The sequence below is a fragment of the Hyla sarda genome, chromosome 4 (assembly GCF_029499605.1).
Source record: "Hyla sarda isolate aHylSar1 chromosome 4, aHylSar1.hap1, whole genome shotgun sequence".
Taxonomy (NCBI): Eukaryota; Metazoa; Chordata; class Amphibia; order Anura; family Hylidae; genus Hyla; species Hyla sarda.
Window position 1 is genome coordinate 28,103,654 of NC_079192.1, and position 18,429 is coordinate 28,122,082.

Consider the following 18,429-nt stretch of genomic DNA (forward strand, 5'->3'; position numbering starts at 1 on the left):
TTATATTTTTATTGTTCAGACATTTACACATGTGGAGATACCTCATATGTTTATTTTTATTATGTTTACATATTTTTGATATGGAATTTGGGAAAAGGGGGGTGATAAAAACTTTTAATATGGCAGGGGTTAATGTGTGTTTTTAAAACTTTTTATTCTACTTTTTCTTTTACACTTTTAGTCCCCTCATACAGATCAATATGCCAAGCTTTATCATTGTCAGAGTCGCAGCCAGCACAGGACGGGAGGTAGGCTACCTCCACTGTGGACTGCGATCCACCCCCCTGAACCACCAGGGATGGTTTAAATGTCCCTTCAGACGCCGCTGTCAACTTTGATTGTGGTGATCTAAAGGGTTAATAGCCGGCCACGCCGATCGCCCCATGTCGGCTATTAACGGCGGCCCCAAGTTACAGGAATCAGCTGGGGGCAGGGTGGTATGACACAGGCTCGAGTCAGGAGCCTGGGCCAAACACCGCTTACCGTCTCAGGACGAGTCGGCTAGTCCTTAGATGGCAATCGGTTAAAAAAATATATTTGTTGATAATTTGTCCAGCCAGGTGGACCAGAACTGGCTGGAAGTAACAGGTTCCTAAAAGATTTTCACATCACTGAGACCCACGCAAGTACTCCAGGTATGTTTGACAGCAAAATCTAGCACGTGTGCCAAACAGAGATAAAATGTTTTTTTTTTTTGTTTTGTTTTTTTTTCCCCAGCCAGGTGGCCTGGGCCTGGCTTGAAGTAACAGCTTCAATAAAGATTTTTTTGTCAATTTTGCCAGCCAGGAGGACCAGACCTGGCTGAAAGTGACAGGTTCAAAAGAGATTTTTAGTGAATTTTGCCAGCCAGGCAGACCAGGTCTGGCTGGAAGTAAAAGATGTGTGAATCACACTGAAACCAGGCACAAGTCCAGTCCAGGAATGTTTGACATCAAGATCTAGCACCTGGGACAAGACAATTTTTTGGACAAGTTTGCCCCAGCCAGACAGCCAAGGCCTGGAAGTAGCAGGTTCAAAAATGGATTCCCCAATGAATAACTGACAGGATCAGGTAGGAGGAGGAAGAGGAAACCACACTGATGATAAGGCAAATCTCGAAAATGTCTGTGGACGAAGCCTGGCTGTTAGACAGTTGGGAGGGATCTGGAGGATCATCAGTAGCAACAGCAGCAGTAGCATCGGCAGTGATTTCCTCATGTTGTGGGACGTCTCGACTTGTGATCACGTTCCATATGTCTACGTGGAGACGTAGTTCCTACAATCCGACCCTAGCCATTGCCTACTTTCTGTTTGCACAGACAACATAGTGCCACATTCTCAGCAGCAGGTAAGGCAGAAAATAATTTCCACACAGCAGAATATCGGACAGAGACTGCACCGCCAGACTGTGCCCCTCCTCTAGAATGTTTTTACCGAACTTGAACATGCAGCATCCTCGCTGTCACATTAGCTTATCAGGCCAGCATCCTTACATCTGTTACATTTAACAGGTTTTCTTCCCCTACCTCGGCTATACTCTTCTTCGCATACACTGCCACTACCCTCCTGCTCTTAACAGATCATTTCCTCCTCAAATGGTTCCCATGTCCTGTCCATCTTCGTCAACATCAAACTCCTCATCGTCCGCGCCACTACTCTCTGCATGAAATTCTTGTGCTCCTTGCTTCCCCAGCATCAGTCTTGCTTGTGCTATGCTCAGCCACTGATTCCACCTCAATCACCTCGGCAACACACTCCAAAGCTTGACTCTCCTCCTCACACAATTCCTCCCTGTGGCTAGTGCTCTCCTTCTGCATAGTAGTAGCGGGGAGGTAAAGACGGAGATGAGGAAACACAGTGTATCAGATGGACAGTTCCATGTAGAAGCGGAGGAATCAACTGACAGGTCTCTCAACGTAATATTGACAGAATCCTCTGCTCTTGCAGCTTCCTGTAATGGTGCTGGAGCTGGAACTGGCACCAACATTTTTACTGCCAGAGGACATGCCAGGGGTCTTCAGACCTCTACCCTGTCTATCATTTTGTTTATCAAACGTAGTTTTGAATAATATTCGCAAACAACATATTAACAGTGCTGATCCCTGTGAAATGTACCACCTTGTAAGCCACTACTGTGTCCCAAACAGACAGATGTAAACGGTGTTTGCTTAAACCAATGTAACAATTACAAATAACATATTAACAGGGCTGATCCCTGTGAAATGCATCCCCTTGTAAAGCGCTACTAAGTCCTAGACAGTATAAACGGTGTTTGTGGAGTAAAGCGCTATGCTGTGTTTAGGGCACTTTGCATATGTATCGCTATCATAACGGTCTGCCGCAACACAGCTTTGCTCAGTTCACTGCTTGTTGGGGGAGATTTATCAAAACCTGTGCAGAGGAAAAGTTGCCCAGTTGCCCATAGCAACCAATCATATCCATGTATAGCCAATATAGGATTTGTGTACTGCAGATATTATGGATCAGGAATGGATTCGAGCTACTGGATAACAATTGTAGCTCCTGTTTTGTTTTCACACACACTTTGTTTCCTATCTCTGTCCTATCTCTATCATTATATCTCTCTCTTGGCCTGTCTGTCTGTCCCCCTCTCTCTCTACCCTTTGACTGCAGGAAACAGCGTGTGAGCCCTTATGGCTGTGTAAAACTGTCCTCCCCTTGCTGTCTCCTATTGGCCTTTGGGTTTATTGACCTCTATTCCAGCAAATCATATAATAACCTGGGGATATCATGTGATATGCTGGTCAGATGACGTGATGCCACTGCCCCTGGTCCTCCTGCTTCCTCTGGCCCCATACACCAAGCTTTTATATATTTTCCTCGCATTTACCGATTTCGCTCGAACCAAAGCAGTAAATGTTAAGGAGTTCAGCAAGCCGAACAAAACACAACATTCTGGTCAAATCCAGGTTCACCGCGGTCAGCTCGCTCTACTTTAGTCATTGACCTGCTGAAAGATGAACCTCTGGCCCAGTCTCAAGTCTTTTGCAGACTGCATGAGATTTCCTTGAAGTTTCCCTGTACCTGCTGAAGAGAAGCATTCCTACTGCATGATGCTACCATCACCATGTTTTACTGTGTGGATGGTGGGCTCAGGGTAAAGCGCAGTGTTGGGTTTCCGTCACACATAGCGGTCTGACCAAAATGCCTTCTTCCACATATTTGCTATGTCTGCTAAATGACTTTGGCAAATTCCAATCAGAATTTTTTGTGGCCCACTTTCCTCAATAATTTTCTTTTGGCCACTCTTTTGAACAGATTTGTGGAATACACAACTGGTAGTTGTCCTGTGGACAGAATACCCCCCCCCCCCCTCAACTGTTGAGCTCTGCATATACTCCATAATTACCATGGACCTCTTGGTTGCTTTTCTGATTAATTTTCTCCATGCCCGACTTGTCAGTTTGGATGGACGGCCTTTTCTTGGTAGGTTCAGGGCCGAATTAAGAGCATGATGGACCTGGTACTGAGGATTTCGATGGGCATACAAGTGGCCGTGACCCAACAGCTGGATTGCGGCCATTTGTGGGTTGAAGTATAACTCAATTTACATTATGTGTGACATGTATGATACACAGTATGACATAGGTAGGTAGCCAGCTAAGTAGCTTGCTAGGTAGGTTGTTAGCTAACTAGGTAGACAGCCAGGCAGCTAGGTAGATATATAGGTAGGTACGTAGCAAGCTGCCCACAATGCCAATGCCTGGCTTTCCCTTGTACTTGGCCCTGGCATGGACCTCCCCAGTTTATGCAGGTGATTGCTGCTGCCTGATGCAATCCTGCCCACAAAGCAGGGAGTGCTAGGAAGGGTCTGGTCCTTTCCTCTATGCTGCTGGCCACTCAACATGCTGCTGGCAACTTAACATAAATAAGATAAGATAACACCAGTAAACATGGAGGAATGTTATAACTGTTATTGACCAAACCTTGCATACTGAGATCAATATTACCAACAATACCAGTATACAAGGAGGAACATTATTGCCATACGTATTACCATTATACTGTTACTGACTAAAACCTGTTCACTGATACCAATAATACTAGTATATAACAAGTATATATAATACAAGTATATATTATCATCATACATATCACCATCATACTGTTACTGACCAAACCCTGTATACTGAGACCAATATTACAATAATAACAGTATACATGATAGAAATTATACCACCACACAAATGCTAGATAATACCACGATATAGTAAAACCCACTATACACACGCTAACAATTCCAAAAATACCACAATAAAAATAATACAAGGGCCAAATAATAATGGCACATCAGGAACTTGGTATACATCACACAGGGACTGACTAATACACTGTACTGTTACTGAGTAAAACCACTGTACACCGACACCTTCTCCTCTCACTTCACACAACAAACTTTTAAAATAAAGAAAACACTGAATTGTGACACTACATATGCCGTTTATTTAATCTCATGTGGTTGCGACCATCAATACGTCGGTCGTACAATACAAACGATACGCTCTAGGATGAACAAACACAGATGGAACATAAAACATGGTGTTATGTTACATAGTTTATCACAACATTTTTCCTTTCATCATCACAAAAACACTGAATCATTAAAATTAATTATTCTAGAAACCATTTCTATACATTCACCCAATAGATTACAAAGACTAAATAATCGTGAATCCTTCTGGATTCATAAATTACATACGTTGCACCCCCAAGGCTTTAACGAATGTATCGACACAGTAAAATAATTATCGCCCATAATAACAATATTATAAAGTATATTAATCCATGTACCGTTCCCTCCCTGTTGTTTACCCTGGAGCGTTGGTCCTTCCTCTTTTTTTCCGTTACAATGTAAGCCTTTTTGCAATTCTTATATTCTCATATACCCCTTTTTTGCGATTTATCATTATTTACCTTGTAATTTGTATATACATTTTACAGTTCTTGCTCCGTATTGATAAAAATATAATTTTTTTTATGTTGTCACCTAGAGGAGTGTTCATATGCTGCGCTTTCTCTTTTGCGTTATTACACTCTTTTGAACCCTCCACCCTTTATGCTTTTGCAGTCCCATACATACTTACGACTGCCCCCCCCGCTTCCTTCCCCTCTCCCCCCCCCCCCCCCCCCCGTTTTTTGTCATATATATTCTCGTAATATGTATGGGTTGCTATCCAGATAACATAGCCTCTGTATTCAATTTTTTCTCCCTTGTGAATATACTCACCGGGGAATCATTTTCTGGGAAGGGTGTGACCCTTTTGAGTCATACGATATGTCTATTCACACTAGTTATAAAAAAAAAATTATATATCATTTATTTATTTATAATTATATTTATCTGTATTCATGTTATTTATATGCCCTTTGTATATATATATATATTTTTTATTTATTTATTTGTATTGTATGTATATTCACGCATATACTATTATGTGGCAACATTCAAAAGTTTGTAAATGGTTAATTGTTGGGGGTATATATACCTGCCACTAGCCTCATTTTGACATGCCTGAAGAAGCTGCGCATGCGCAGCGAAACGCGTTGCATTGAATAAATCCCTTGATTTCATCCTGCCTGCTGACGGTCCCTTTCTGCGCCGGTCAAAACTCCTGCTTTTATGGTCACTTTATCCTCCTTTCCAATAAGAGAGACCTGGAACAGTTGGCAAAGGAAAAGTGGTCCAACATTCCGGCTGAGAGGTGTAAGAAACTTATTGATGGTTGTAGGAAGCGACTTATTTCAGTTATTTTTTCCAAAGGGTGTGCAACCAACTATTAAGTTGAGGGTGCCAATTATTTTTTCCAGCCCATTTTTGGACTTTGGTGTGACATTATGTCCAATTTGCTTTTTTCCCCAACCTTTTTTGGTTTAGTTCCAATACACACAAAGGGAATAAACATGTGAATAGCAAAACATGTGTTACTGCAATCCTTTTCGGTGAGAAATACTTAATTTTCTTAACCCCTTAAGGACTCAGGGTTTTTCCGTTTTTGCACTTTCGTTTTTTCCTCCTTACCTTTTAAAAATCATAACCCTCTCAATTTTCCACCTAAAAATCCATATTATGGCTTATTTTTTGCGTCACCAATTCTAATTTCCAGTGACATTAGTCATTTTACCCAAAAATTCACGGCGAAACGGAAAAAAAATCATTGTGCGACAAAATCGAAGAAAAACGCCATTTTGTAAGTTTTGGGGGCTCCCGTTTCTACGCAGTGCATATTTCAGTAAAAATGACACCTTATAATTATTCTGTACATCCATACGGTTAAAATGATACCCTACTTATATAGGTTGGATGTTGTCGTACTTCTGGAAAAAATCATAACTACATGCAGGAAAATTTATATGTTTAAAAATGTCCTCTTCTGACCCTTATAACTTTTCAATTTTTCCACGTACAGGGCGGTATGAGGGCTCATTTTTTGCGCCGTGATCTGAAGCTTTTAACGGTATGATTTTTGTTTTGATTGGACTTTTGATCACTTTTTATTCCTTTTTTAATGGTATAAAAAGTGCCAAAATACGCTTTTTTTGACTTTGGAATTTTTTTGCGCGTACGCCATTGACCGTGCGGTTTAATTAATGATATATTTTTAGAGTTCGGACATTTACACACTTGGCAATACCACATATGTTTATTATTATGTGTTTTATTTTTTTATGGGAAAAGGGGGGTGATTCAAACTTTTATTAGGGAAGGGGTTAAATGACCTTTATTAACACTTTTTTTTTTTACTTTTCTTTTGCAGTGTTATAGGTCCCATAGGGCCCTATAACACTGCACACACTGATCTCCTATGCTGATCACTGGCGTGTATTAACACGCCTGTGATCAGTGTTATCGGCGCTTGACTGCTCCTGCCTGGATTTCAGGCATGGAGCAATCATTCTTCGATCGGACACCGAGGAGGCAGGTAAGGGCCCTCCCGGTGTCCTGTAAGCTGTTTGGGAGGCTGCGATTTCACCGCGGTGGTCCCGAACAGCCCGACTGACTAGCCGGGATACTTTCACTTTCGCAGCGGCTTCTAAAGGGTTAATACCGCACATTGCCGCGATCGGCGATGTGTGGTATTAGCCGCGGGTCCCGGCCGTTGATGAGCGCCGGGACCGACGAGATGTGATGCGGGGTCACAGCACGACCCCGCTTCATATCGCGGGAGCCGGCGCAGGACGTAAATATACGTCCTGCGTCGTTAAGGGTTTAAAAAATGTCAGGGGTGCGGACATTTACGGCCATGACTGTAAGTGATTACAGTTAAATCTAGGGACTCACATAAGACATCTTTTCTGATCGGCAGCATCTTCTTTCCTTTTACCTACTACGGATGGCGGTAAGCCCCGATATTCCTTCTGATGCGTATCAGAAATAAATGCAGTTTCCTTCATCTGGGCTGATGAAGGAAATTGCATTTGTTTCCGAAACGTGTCGGAAGGAATTTCGGAGCTTATCAGCATCCATATTGATGTCACTGCAACCTGCCAATTACCATAAGACAGCACCACGAGCGGGGAGGCTTACGGTTGAGATGCCATACGCAGGGGGCAGTCTCCAGTTACCCCTGGGACTTCTTAGAGCACCTCTTCTGCATGAACTGACTGTACATCAGTTAGAAAGCTATGTTTGGGAACAGATCGGATTGTACAGGTACAGAAACAATATTAAAGTAAGAATTGCTGTATAATAAGAGTACATTAAAAGTCCTATAGCGCCAATATATTGTTTATTCCTGACCTGTTTGTGAGCTCCTTGGTCTTCATGTTGCTGATTGTTCAGTAATGCTCGCTAACAAACTCTGAGACCTTCACAAAACAGTCTTATTTGTACTGAGATTAAATTGTAGACAGGTAGGCCTTTTTACTAATTATGTGACTTGCAAATGTGACTTGTGAAGCAATTGCAATCTGTCCCACCAGATATTTGTAGGGGTTTCATAGTAAACGGGATGAATACATCTGCACTCAACACTTTTCATATTTTTATTAGTAAATAATGTAAACATCCATGTAATATCCCCGTTCTCCTTCTAAATAATCAACCATTTTGTGTTTGTCCATTACATAAAGTAGCTGAAAGCTGAATACTTTTTAAAGGCACTGTATGTGTTCTCAACTAAGAGTTGAAGTATAATCATGACTGGCCAGACAGCACTGGCAACAACTTATCTCTGTTGGAATAAACAGCGTCGGACAGTCTAAATCCAACATGCTTGATCCTTATTCAGGGGAGAATCCATAGGCCCCTATACGCTTTAGACAGTCTGCTGGCCCCACCGAAGTTGACAGGTTCAGCTGACTCTTGACTCATAAAAGAACACCACAGGCCCATATTGTAAGCTGTGTATGCCAAATTTCATACAGAGATATAATTAGTTGCTTATGAACTATGCTTTGTGGCTATGGTCAGCTTTCTCTTTAAACAATGATCCAGTACAGGGTTAAAGATATGTTTTTATGGTATATTTAGTTATTGGAACAGACTCAAGGAGGGATTAGGGGCTTAAAATTATCTACATAAGTGTTGCTTAATATTTACCTCTTTCTCAGTTATGAGATAAGAGAGTACAGACAAACACGCACTTACAGTCATTGCCATAAATGTTGACACTAGAGATGAGCGAATCGAATCTGACGAACCCGAATTTGTTACGAATTTCAGGAAAAATTAGATTCTGATCAAATACGAACTTCGTCACGATTCGATCGCACAAATCGCTTAATTAAACTCCATTTTCCTGCGTTCTAGTCTGTTTTAGACCTAAGATGGCGGCTCCACATGTCAGTACATGGGGCAAGGCACCATGGGAGGGCGGGAAGCTGGCGCAGGAATCAAGGTAGGCGGGCTGACCCTGAATCACATGTCAGATGCAGCCTGACCCCTGTGATGTCACAGCCCTATATAATCGGCGGCCATCTTCCCTCTGGTCATATCTTCTCCACACGAGATCTGGTCATATCTTCTCCACACAAGATAGGGAAAGGAAGTGACTGCACGTCTGTGTGCTGATCGCATACAAAGGCGTTATACAGCATCCGACTGCTACGAGTAGCGGTGACATCAGCATTAGGGAAAGATACAGGGCACAGTGTTGCTGCAGTTCTGAACGAGAACGATTCTAGCAAAACCTCGTATTCTCCTTACTCCATATAGCAGGCATAGAGGTGCTGCATAGCGGTCACCTGCGTCATAGATCTCACAGCTGAACATCTAATCTCCACTTTTTTCAGCCCAATTGAGTTTTTTCTATTGCTCCACAAATCTGATTCTCACAATTGTGTGACAGAGTGCAATTTAGGGTTTAATCCCTGTAAAAAAAAAATTCTATGGTTCTGCCCAGTTGGGTCCTGCTGCTGTTCAGAAATAAGTCATATGAGTGTGAACTTTAATGCCTTTTTACCATTTTTCACCTGTTACTCTGTCTCTGTGCTAAATTCAGTGTTATACCACACATTATACACCTGCCGGTGTATTAAAGAAAAAAAAAAGTTTTTCCTGCGTACAATACGCTTTTTCAGTGGCCTTATCATTGCAAAGGGCCTACATACAAGCAAATAGCGTACCATATACCACCTTTTTTTCTGTCTCTGTGCTAAATTAAGTGTTATACCACACGTTATACACCTGCCGGTGTATGAAAGAAAAAATAAAGTTTTTCCTGCGTACAAATACGCTTAACAGTGGCCTTATCATTGCAAAGGGCCTAAATACAAGCAAATAGCGTACCATATACTCCCTTTTTTTCTCTCTCTGTGCTAAATTCAGTGTTATACCACACGTTATACACCTGCCGGTGTATTAAAGAAAAGAAAAAGTTTTTCCTGCGTAAAAATACGCTTTTTCAGTGGCCTTATCATTGCAAAGGGCCTACATACAAGCAAATAGCTGTCAGGATCCGGATGGGTATGCAGTGAGGATACTGGTGGTGGATCCTCTGTGTCAGTGGGGTGATGACGTGGGCCGTACCAGGGGAACGGAGTCTAAGGGGTTACTGGTTTTTACCAGTGCCTGCCGCAAAGCGGGATGGGCTTGCAGCGGCAGGTAACCCCCAGGTCGTTCCACCCGATAGCGACTCAACCCCAGCTGACGGCTGAGACAGGCGCGGTACAAGGGATAAGGCAAGAGCAAGGTCGGACGTAGCAGAAGGTCAGGGCAGGCAGCAAGGATCGTAGTCAGGGGCAACAGCAGAGGGTCTGGAACACTGGCTTGGAACACACACAAGAACGCTTTCACTGGCACTGAGGCAACAAGATCCGGCGATACCAGGAAGGGTAAGTGGGTTTTTATAATGAGGACACAGGTGGATGTACTGATTGGGCCAGACGCCAATCAATGGCGCACTGGCCCTTTAAATCTCAAAGAGCCGGCGCGCGCGCGCCCCAGGGAGCTGGGGCGCGCGTGCCGGGACTGAGCCGACGGAGGACGGGACAGGTGAGGGGATTGGGATGCAAGCCGCAGGCTGGCGCGTCCCGCTACGCGGGTCGCATCCCCGCTGGTTACACTAATGCAGCGCTCCCGGTCAGCGGGTCTGACCGGGGCACTGCATGGATGCGAATGCCGCGAGCGCTCCGGGGAGGAGCAGGGACCCAGAGCGCTCGCGTAACAGTAGCGTACCATATACTCCCTTTTTTTCTGTCTCTGTGCTAAATTCAGTGTTATGCCACACGTTATACACCTGCCGGTGTATTAAAGAAAAAAAAAAGTTTTCCAGAGTACAAATACGCTTTTTCAGTGGCCTTATCATTGCAAAGGGCCTACATACAAGCAAATAGCGTACCATATACTACCTTTTTTTTTCTGTCTCTGTGCTAAATTAAGTGTTATACCACACTTTATACACCTGCCGGTGTATGAAAGAAAAAAAAAAGTTTTTCCTGCGTACAAATATGCTTAACAGTGCCCTTTTCATTGCAAAGGGCCTACATACAAGCAAATAGCGTACCATATACCCCCTTTTTTTTTTCTGTGTCTGTGCTAAACTCAGTGTTATACCACACGTTATACACCTGCCGGTGTATTAAAGAAAAAATAAGTTTTTCCTGCGTACAAGTATGCTTAACAGTGCGCTCATCATTGCAAAGGGCATACATACAACCGAGTAGTGTACTATTTAGTACCTGTATTTCTGTCTCGGTGCTAAATTCAGTGCTATTCCACACATTAGTATACACCGGCTGGTGTATACAACAAAAAAAAGATTTTTTTCTGCGTATAAATACCCTTAACAGTGCGCTCATCATTGCAAAGGGCATGCATAGAACCAAGTAGTGTACTATTTACTACCTTTTATTCTGTCTCTGTGCTAAATTCAGTGCTCTTCCACACATTAGTATCCACCTGCTGGTGTATTTAAAAAAAAAAAAGTGTTTTTTCTGCGTAGAAATACGCATACCAGTGCGCTCATCATTGCAAAAGGCATACATACAACAAAGGAGTGTACTATTTAGTAACTGTTATTCTGTCTAGGGCCTATATACTTTGAAAGGACAGCCGTAAGTAATCGCCTGCTGCTGTTCTATACCCTCATAAACGCACTAAGTATGTCAGGCAGGGAAGTGCCAGGACGTGCACAGAGAAGGGGCAGAAGCCTACATACGTCAGGCAAAGTTGGCAGCAGACTTGGGGCGAGTGGCAGCAGGAGTCGCAACAATAGGCCTGAGCTCCCGTTAACACCCAGCGGTCGTGTCGTCGACCCATCTCTCCTCGTCAATTGGTTTGCACACTCATCCCCATCATCACAAGCGACATCTGACAACCCCAGTCAAGAGTCGGTGGGTTCCTCAGACACAACCCTCAGTTGGCATGGCCCGGGAGCAGTCCCCGTAATCCCATTGCCTTTGTCCTATACTGTTCCCTCTCCCAAAGAAGTATCTCATGCTTTGGGTTCAGCTCCATTATTTAGTGAGGACGATGTAATAGAGGACAGTCAGCAGCTAATGGGCAGCCAAGAATGTGAGGAGACATGCGTCGCTTGCTCCGCAAGGCGGCCAAGTAGTGATGCAGAGAGTGACGTGGGAGGTGGTGTTTCAATTGTTCAGGGTCCTGAGGCAGACACTGTTGTGGAACATGAGGAGGACATCAGTGACGTGCACACATCTTTTGATGATGATGAAGCCGATCGCAATTGGGAGCCGGGTGCAGAAGCCGGGGCTTCATCATCATCAGGAGAAGAGATTTGCTCTTTGTCTATGAGGCAGCAAGGCGGTAGCACGGTTGGCAATCAGCGAGGTGGTGGCAGTAGTGGAAATTCAGGAGCCAAACGTGCCAGGGGGAGACCACCTGCTTCGCGGCAAGCTACCATTCAGGGAGGTAGTGGAACAGGGGTTCCTGGAGACGGCGCCAATAGCAGTGAAATAGTGCAGACTGCGGGTGGGAAAATCAGCTACTCTGCGGTGTGGTTGTTCTTCATAAAGAATCCGGAGGACCTTAGCGTAGTCACATGCAAAATCTGTCGGCAGAAAGTGAAGCGTGGCCAGGGTCCCAATCTCGGCACCACGGCCCCGCGTCAACACATGATTCACCACCATAAAGCGGCCTGGGATATCCGTGGCTCCGATGTAGTGGTCCAGCCTGCCGCATCACCCAGTGGCCATCCGCTCCCTCCGTCATCCAGCCAAGGCTCCACCACCTCAGCCGAAGGGAGCATTGTGTCAAACCCTCCTTCTTGCGCTCCTGCTTCCTCCGCTCATATTCAGCCATTCCGCCAACAATCGATCGGCGAAGCCATGTCCAAGAGACAACAGTATGCGCCCACTCATCCAACGGCGCAGAAGTTGAATGTGCTCCTGTCCAAGTTTCTGGTTTTGCAGTCCCTCCCTTTCCAACTGGTGGACTCTGCAGCTTTCAGGGAATTGATGGCTTGTGCCGAGCCGAGGTGGAGAGTCCCAAGCCGTCATTTCTTTGCAAAGAAGGCAGTACCAGCCCTGCATAAGTTTGTACAAGAGAAGATGGGCCAGTCCTTGAGCCTGTCGGTGTGTTCAAAAGTGCACGGCAGCGCCGACGTGTGGAGCTGTAACTACGGGCAGGGACAATACATGTCTTTTACGGCCCACTGGGTAAATGTTGTTCCTGCACAGCCACAACAGCAACTTGGACAGGTCACACCGCTTCCTCCTCCACGCTCTGGCTCCCAGGCAGTTGGTCCTTTTACAGTGTGCACCTCCTCCTCCTCCCCCATGTCCTCGGCCTCCACTGCACATCCAAATCTCGGTGGCCCTTCATCGTACCACGTGTGTAGGGCACAGCGGTGTCAAGCCGTCCTTCACATGGTTTGCCTTGGCGAACGGAGTCACACAGGGGAGGAACTGCTAAAGTTCATTAGGGAAGAAATCCGAGTATGGCTTACTCCACGAAATCTGGAAATGGTGACCGACAATGGGAAGAACATTGTGGCTGCACTGCGACAAGGAAGTGTGAACCTTTCGCCCTGCATGGCACACGTGTTGAATCTGGTTGTCAAGAAGTTCATCAAGTCTTCACCCCATTTGCAAGACGTCCTGACAATGGCAAGGAAACTGTGCATGCACTTCAGCCACTCGTACACCTCAAAGCACACTTTGCTTGAGCTGCAGCGTCAGAACGGTATCCCACAACATAGTCTCATTTGTGACTTTGCGACACGTTGGAATTCCACCCTCCATATGTTGGACAGACTATACGAACAAAGAAAAGCCATCACGGATTTTTTGATGATACAAGCAGATAGGAGTACTCCCCTGTGTAACTTCAATGTGAACGAGTGGCAGCTCATACGTGACACCTGCCGTTTGCAGAGGCCCTTTGAGGAAGCCACATTTTTTGTTAGTCGCTCGAATTACGCCATGAACGACGTAATTCCACTCCTATATTTACTCCAAAAAATGATTGAAAACATGGCTGGTCACGGCAATGGAGATGTTGCGCCTACATCAGAAGGCTACATGAGTCCTGTGGAGGATGAACTGGAGGAGAATGATGAGGGGCAGAGTGGAGCACAGTTTACGGTGGATGAGATGGCCGGTGTTTTTGGTCATTGGACAGAAGAGGAGGAGCAGGAGCAGCCAGAGGTGCTGGAGGGTTATTACGAGGGAGGCGAGATAGAGGACCCAGACACACCGTGGCAGTATGCAGTGGAGATGGAGGCAGGTAGTCCCAGCGAGTCACTGTCACAAATGGCACGATGCATGCTGAGTTGCTTGCGTAGTGACCCCCGAATTGTCAAAATTCGTCAGCGCGATGACTTCTGGATCTCCACCTTATTAGCCCCTCGCTTATTAGCCCAGAATGGGGGCCTTTTTTTACACCCACTGAGAGGGAGGACAAACTGACCTACTTCAGGGAGCTTCTACGTAGTCGGTTGGCCAATGCCTATCGGCCACATGGTCCATCCACTCGCAGGTCCTACTCGGGGGGCCCTCTGCGCTCACCTTCCACTGCCACGGCTGTTGGGGAGGGGAGGGGTGGCAGGAGCAGTACCGGCTCAATCAGCAGCAGCTTGAGTCTACAGTCGCTGATGAGTAGCTTCCTTCAGCCCCATAGTGAAGCTACTCATCAGCAGCAGGTGGACATGGAGCAGGACCTGAACCAGCAGGTGGTGGCTTACCTCGACATGACCCTGCCAACAACCGTTGAAGATCCGCTGGACTTCTGGGCAGCCAAACTCAATTTATGGCCGCAACTAGCGGAGTTTGCCCTGGAAAAGCTGTCCTGCCCGGCCAGTAGTGTGCCATCAGAGCGGGTGTTTAGTGCGGCCGGGGCCATAGTCACGCCAAGGCGAACTCGTCTGTCCACTAAAAATGTGGAGAGACTGACGTTTGTCAAGATAAATCAGGGATGGATCAGCCAGGATTTCCAGCCACCAATGACAGATGGGTCTGAGTAGATTGACCATGCTCCTACAACAAAATGTTCTCTATTGTGGTTGGCTATGAAACCCTCTGGGGCAGACCTGGGCATTGTATGGCCCGCTTGCCACATACGGCACTTTGATTGGCTCTGACCGGCCCGCGCTGATTGGGGGACAACTATGCTGCCTAATCTGGGAGACAACTATGCTCCTAATCTGGGGGACATCTATGCTGCCTAATCTGGGGGACATCTATGCTGCCTAATCTGGGTGACATCTATGCTGCCTAATCTGGGGGACAACTATGCTCCTTATCTGGGGGAGTACTGTGAATGACTGCTCCAGACTCATTCTGTGTCTTTCACAAACTACTTGCCTCCCTGGTGCCTCAGGCCTTGGGCCTATCATTTTTTGAAGTTTAGCAGTAGCTAAATACATGCTTAATGCAAATGTAAACATTGATCTTTAAATGTAAGGGGTTATGAAAACCTCTTGGGTACTGCAAATGCATACTCCAGACTCATTCTGTGTCTTTCAGGAACTACTTGCCTCCCTGGTGCCCCTGGCCTTGGGCCTTAAATTTTTGGATGTTTAGCAGTAGCTAAATACATGCTTAATGCAAATTTCAACAATGATCGTTAAATTCTCGGCGCTCTGCCAGGGCCTTCTCCTACCCCGCCTGGGCAGATCCAAGGACCTCACTAACCAACTCACTAACTAATCCAATTGCTTATAGCGACAGGCGGTGTGTACAAAGGGCAGGAACTTAATCAACGCCATCTTATGACCCTCACTTACTGGTAATTCCTCGTTTTAAGGTTAAATAATTGCAATCACAGATCCCTATCACGAACTGGTTTCAGCGTGCAACACGCACCTGTCCTTGAAAGATAGAGACACGCTAATCCGTTCAGTTGAGCGCTAGTGCGGCCCAGGACATCTGAGGCCATAACACACCTGTTATTGCTCGATCTCGCAATTGATCGGGCAAGGTAAGGGGTTATTAACCCCTTAAGGACTCAGCCCATTTTGGCCTTAAGGACTCAGACAATTTAATTTTTACGTTTTCATTTTTTCCTCCTCGCCTTCTAAAAATCATAACTCTTTTATATTTTCATCCACAGACTATTATGAGGGCTTGTTTTTTGCGCGACCAGTTGTCCTTTGTAATGACATCACTCATTATATCATAAAATGTATGGCGCAACCAAAAAACACTATTTTTGTGGGGAAATTAAAACGAAAAACGCAATTTTGCTAATTTTGGAAGGTTTTGTTTTCACGCCTTACAATTTCTGGTAAAAATGACATGTGTTCTTTATTCTGAGGGTCAATACGATTAAAATGATACCCATTATTATATACTTTTATATTATTGTTGCACTTAAAAAAAATCACAAACTTTTTAACCAAATTAGTACGTTTATAATCCCTTTATTTTGATGACCTATAACTTTTTTATTTTTCCGTATAAGCGGCGGTATGGGGGCTCATTTTTTGCGCCATGATCTGTACTTTTTTTTTATACCACATTTGCATATAAAAAACTTTTAATACATTTTTTATAATTTTTTTTTTAATAAAATGTATTAAAAAAGTAGGAATTTTGGACTTTTTAAATTTTTTTTCGTTCACGCCGTTCACCGTACGGGATCATTAACATTTTATTTTAATAGTTCGGACATTTACGCACGCGGCGATACCAAATATGTCTATAAAAATGTTTTTTACGCTTTTTGGGGGTAAAATAGGAAAAAACGGACGTTTTACTTTTTTATTGGGGGATGGGATTTTTCACTTTTTTTTTACTTTTACTTTTACATTTTTTTACATTTTTTTTACACTTGAATAGTCCCCATAGGGGACTATTCATAGCAATACCATGATTGCTAATACTGATCTGTTCTATGTATAGGACATAGAACAGATCAGTATTATCGGTCATCTCCTGCTCTGGTCTGCTCGATCACAGACCAGAGCAGGAGACGCCGGGAGCCGCACGGAGGAAGGAGAGGGAACCTCCGTGCGGCGTTATGAATGATCGGATCCCCGCAGCAGCGCTGCGGGCGATCCGATCGTTCATTTTAATCGCGAACTGCCGCAGATGCCGGGATCTGTATTGATCCCGGCACCTGAGGGGTTAATGGCGGACGCCCGCGAGATCGCGGGCGTCGGCCATTGCCGGCGGGTCCCTGGCTGCGATCAGCAGCCGGGATCAGCCGCGCATGACACGGGCATCGCTCCGATGCCCGCGGTTATGCTTAGGACGTAAATGTACGTCCTGGTGCGTTAAGTACCACCTCACCAGGACGTACATTTACGTCCTGTGTCCTTAAGGGGTTAAAGCCTCTTGGGTACTGCTGAGGCCTACTCCTGACTGCTTCTGGTGCAATGTATGGGGTAATTAATATATATGGAGAGGGATAAACTCTGTTTAATCATTTTTGGCGATTAGAATCCTTTTGTGATCTGATCTTTTGGAGACAGATGCGCTTACACACATGTAATAATTTTTTTTAACCAAATTTCAAACATTGTGTGGTTTATTATTTTTGAGAAGAATGTCTTTTGGTTGTCCACCATCCTGCATTATAGAGTCTTCTGAACTGCTGTATATGCGCTTGTTTTTAAAAAAACAGGTATTTTGTCAGACAATTTCAATTATTTATTTATTTTATTTATATAGCGCCTACAGATTCCGCAAGCGCTTACAATAAAATTTTGCGTTTTTTTGGGGTGGATTGTGAAGCCCGGGTGTGTACTCGTGCATCAGCCAACTCCAGGCTGTGTCTTTCAGGCAATCTATGGGTTCCTGATGCCGCAGAGGTGGGGCCTGGGTCTGGGAATTAAACATTTTTGGATTGCGGGTGCTACCAAAAAAGATGGACACACCCTAATCCGTTCAGTGGAGCGCGCCTGCGGCCCCGGACATCTGAGGGCATAACACACCTGTTATTGCTCGATCTCAGGAGAAGGGGGTTCATCATCGGGAGAAGAGAGTTGCAGGTTGCCCTTGAGTCAGCAAGGCGGTAGCACGGTTGGCAGTCAGCGTGGTGTGGCAGTAGTGGAAATTCTGGAGCCAAACGTGCCCGGGGGAGACCATCTGCTTCACGGTAGCTTAAAAAAAATAAAAATAAATACGGACAGGGATTAACTCTGCTTCATCATTTTGGGCGAAAAAAGTCCTTTGGTGATCTGATCTTTTGCAGACAGATGCGCTTACACACATATTGAATTATTTTTTGTAAAAAAAAATTTAAACATTGTGTGGTTTATTATTTTTGAGAAGAATGTCTGTGGGTGGTCCACCGTCCTGCATTATAGAGTCTTGTGAACTGTTGGATATGCGCTTGTTCTTACACAAAGGTATTTCTTTAAAAAATTTCTAAAATGTTGTTGTTTTTTGGAGGGGATTGTGAAGCCCGGGTGTACACTGGTGCATCAGCCAACTCCAGGCTGTGTCCTTCAGGCAATATATGGGTTACTGATGCCACAGAGGTGGGGCCTGGGGCGGCTGTGATTTTAAGAGCGATGCCGGTAATCTGCATGCTATTCTGAATAACAGTATTATTTCACTACCCCAGCACACTTCATATGCGTTTTA